General features: G+C 36.0%; 1 protein-coding gene across 1 annotated transcript in view; it reads left to right on the top strand.

Annotated features, from left to right (window-relative positions):
* The first annotated feature begins 3,132 nt into the window (after positions 1–3,132).
* The window catches only part of spp1 (secreted phosphoprotein 1), a 74,793-nt gene continuing 73,688 nt past the window's right edge, over positions 3,133–4,237 (top strand). The window contains exon 1 of the mRNA XM_088435408.1: positions 3,133–3,449. The gene's annotated coding sequence lies outside the window, so the exon portion shown is untranslated. The remainder of the gene's footprint in view (positions 3,450–4,237) is intronic.

Below are 4,237 nucleotides of genomic sequence, written 5' to 3'. Positions count from 1 at the left end.
GGATTTTTTTTCCCCTCCTCCTTCGCGACGTCTTGTTAACCCTTAATGAGCCACATTTAATGACCCGGGTATGGAATAATAGAACACGTTTTTAATAGCTAATCACCACAACCAATATTAGATCAGACACCTAATGAGATTTGTCATGTTGACTAACGATAGTCGAATATGGTTATCGCAGTGTTTTTCAACATGCGTACCTCGGCATAGTATTGATAAAGTCAGATGTGCTATTGAAAATGATCTAATTTTGTTTATTTTTTATTTTTTTGGGAGGGGGGGGCGTGCTTTATCGCTGCGAGCGTTGTATGTGACGGTTTAATCAGGTGTAATGAATACTCTTTGTCAATAGGCGGCAGCACAGCACTTTGAGACACTATCTCAAAGGTACAGTGTGTAAGATTTAGACCGGGTTTCATTACGGAAAACAGGAGGTCCCGCAGGTGCTGCATTTACCATTGTCTGTAGCTATAACAAACATGGCCACCTCTGGAAAAGTGCCACCCCTCATGTAATCTAATTTCAGGATAACTAGACCTGTGATTATGTTTAAAACATACTGTACTTTTGGTCATTACGAATACATTCATTTGCAAGTTTTTGAAATTTACAATGATTTAATCCATTACTTTTTAAACAAAAACGATCTAAATCTTACACACTGTCCCTTTAAGGGGTATTACATTGTGTTTATTTGATATCAGTTGACACAGATTTGATTAGAATGACTTAATTTTGTCAACAAGGCTACAGAGACTCAAATTTAATTTTTTTGGCTGGTGGTGCCTATCCCAGTACGCCAGTGTCACTGGCGCACTAGGATAGGTACCACTGGCCCAGTGACCCGAGTGAGAATAAGAGACTAAAGGACATGGATGGATGGATGGATAGATGGATGAAATCCACTTGGAATCCCCCCCCATCACCATTTATTTTTTTTCACTGGCTGTTATGCTCAGAGCTCAAGTAGCAACTAATTACAACTTACCTCTTTTCTGAGTTCCAACAAGTCATTTGATATTCATGAACTGAGCCATGATTGGTTGTCACCTGAGTTACCGGAAAATGCAGTGTCTAGGTTATTTGGGCTGCATAAAACATTATTGTGAAGTGAATTTTGGGGTGAGATCCCCTATAAAGTTAAATTCAACGAAGGGATCTGGGCGATTATTTTGTTGTTTGTCTTTTCTGACATTTATTAGGCACCGTTATCCCACTAATGGTACCCATACCACTTTTTTTATGATACACATCTCACTAATATTGCAGCCTTTGAGTGTATATCACAGATTAAAATATACAAAATGGCTAATTGAGATAATGAGCTCAATGGAATTCTCTATTTAATAACAAGCTAGGGACAAAATGGATGTATTTTCAATAATATATATGAGGAAATTAATTTAGTTGTAATTTCTTTTGAACACAATCAGTACTATTTATTTCTCCCTATAACAGTATTCACTTGTTACAGTCTTAATTGACAGTCAATTTGAACACAGAGACCATCTCTTAGAATCCAGCTGAGCTTTCGCCCCTTCCTCGTCTTCCTCGAATGCCTGATAGCATTCCTCCCCATTTTGATCATGGTGCCTTTGACTGTTCCAGTATGTTGCTTGTTGCCAAATTTGATCAACTCTGTTTCTATCAGAGGCTTGAACCTCATCCTTAGTGATGGCTGCAGATAGCCCCTAAAGCTTGTTCTGCCCTAGATTCTTACATTCTTTGGAGAGAAAACAAAAAACCCTCACAAGCCACTGAACATTTCTGTCAATGTTTGTTGATTGCCAACGTCAGTTAATCGCACAGATGTAATGATTATTTTCAATGAAATATGTGTACTACTTTTGTTGGCTATGGAACACTGCAGTGAACAATCCTGTATGCAGGCAGTCCCACATGTTTTATCCATTGAGTTATTGTTGCATAAATTAAAAACACTGAGGAATTGAATGAAACATTTGATTCCACAATGATTCACTCTAATTCATTTGTCATAGTTTTTTTTGTTTGCAGAATTATCATATGGAAATTAAATGTATTTTGATGTGGTACAGGACCGCTTGAGATCTCACAAGACAGATTGTATATCTTCCTTTGAATAAATACCAACTTTCTCAGTGAATTGCAAATTTAAACTCTGTATGTGCCTTCTTTAGATATTGTAATGTTTGCTCTTCATTCATTATCAATTCTATAAGTCCCAAAAGAAGATTTATTTATTTAGTGCAATTGAGTATTCCAACAGTGTAATTTTGAACACAGTAACTTGGTACAAGATATTGACTATTGCTTCAAGATCTTCAAGCTTTAATCTATTTTTAATTTTTTCTTTATTAAGAAAAAAAAAACCTTGTCTGCAGAGAATAGCTATCAGTGGCATTCAGAGTTAATTGCATCAACTTCCTGAGTAATTTTTTATTCTAAAAATACCAAGAACATTCTAATGGGACTGGACATGCAAGTCTTATTTTTTTATATACATATAAAAACTTCTCTGCTGACCTAACATAACCTGACATCGTTATGATAATAAACTATAATGTTTATAATAACAATAATGTAGAAAAAGTAAATTTCATTTCAAATTCATTTTTACTATTGTGGCGGACACTAGGACCATGTCTCTCACCCAGTAGGCATGTCGCTATGATCCTTTGATGCTTTGAACCTGTTGGCTTTGTCTTTGCTGTTTTGGACTTTGTTGTATCAGTTTTGTGATGGCATGCGAAGAGTAAAGATCTCCACTAGCACAGCAACGTGTGGTTTCTTCGCCTCGCCACACTATATATATATATATATATATATATATATATATATATATATATATATATATATATATATATATATATATATATATATATATATATATATATAATTATTATATTTATCAATTTTGTTACGCCCCTTCTACAGTAGTGTTGTAGTTTAAGTTGGAGTTTTTAGCCAATTAGAAGTCAGTTAGCCAATTAGAATTGTGTCCCCAGGGTGTATGTAATCTGCCTGCTCCTGGAAGCACTAAGGCATTCGCCTCAACAGTTGCAGGCTTGTGCGCAAGCGCACATGGATATGTGAGCGGCCCATGTGCTTAATAGACTACTGCAGTAGTCAGTCATAAGATCGCCATCTAGAGGCCTCACGTTGAACGTGACGTGAGTGGATGCTCACTGCAGGAAGGCGGTGCAATGCTCAGCAAGCACTTGGCCGTATTTCTGACTGTGCTACCAGGGGTGTGAGCTAACCCTGGCAAATAGTTTTGCTGGGAATGCCTTTTGTTTCCAAAGGATCGATTTGGTATTTGGAGCTACACCGGATTTGCAAACTTCAATTGTCTAACCAAGGCAGCAACGAAACACTATCTGGACGGCTGGACACACTCGCTATGGTGCTTTTAAAAATTTCTTGGGCCTCCCGCATGGATATCCAGTATTGCACATTGCAGTTTGAAGGTAAAGAGAGCTCCTCGATTCGCTACGGTGCTTTTAAAAACTTCTTGGGACACCTGACACCCATATTGAAAAGACTGATCAATTGTGACCGCTGTTGTTTTTGGTGAGCGCAAGCCTTTTCTTTTTTAATTGTTTCATTTTTAATGTTTGTGTTATTTTATTTAGTTTATATTCAATCAAGAATAAAGAAATAAAAGGTTGTTCTTCTTATATTAAACTGTGATTTGTAATTTTGGCTTCATAAAATTTTGTGGATATTTCTTTTAAATTATTACAAATGTTTTAAAGTTTTGACAGCATCACGTATTATGACAAGTTTTAATGGCTGATGTGGGTTTTTTTGTTGACCGATACTTTTCACTAATCATTGCCTGGTTTTAGTCATTTTCATTCAAATAAAAATCAGGAAAGTTTACAGTCTCTTTTTCATTCAAACATAGTACTTTAGTAAATATATTCAAGTTTTTTTTTGCACAATAAATAAACATCTCCAATTGTTCAACGTATCATCAATCAAACTGAAAATCTTCATTCACATATGACGGCTATTGCCTAAATTTGCACTGTAATCCCAAAAGTCTAATCCACTATTTTGGGCAAATCCATGTTGCATTGTCCTCGATTAAGATACAGGACCTGGTCGTACCAGATAACGTAACAAACCATTCAAGGTGAGCACATCATAATTTGTCTAGAAAACTAAATAAACCATTAGACAGGTGAGATAGGGCATGAAAACGCATACTGTTCACCCTATTTTTATTTTATTTTTAAATGTTTCAGCACCA

Source organism: Hippichthys cyanospilos, chromosome 15, assembly GCF_059441005.1.
Source record: "Hippichthys cyanospilos isolate Australia breed blue-spotted pipefish chromosome 15, RoL_Hcya_1.0, whole genome shotgun sequence".
NCBI classification, from domain to species: Eukaryota; Metazoa; Chordata; class Actinopteri; order Syngnathiformes; family Syngnathidae; genus Hippichthys; species Hippichthys cyanospilos.
This window is presented reverse-complemented; position numbering and strand designations above follow the sequence as displayed.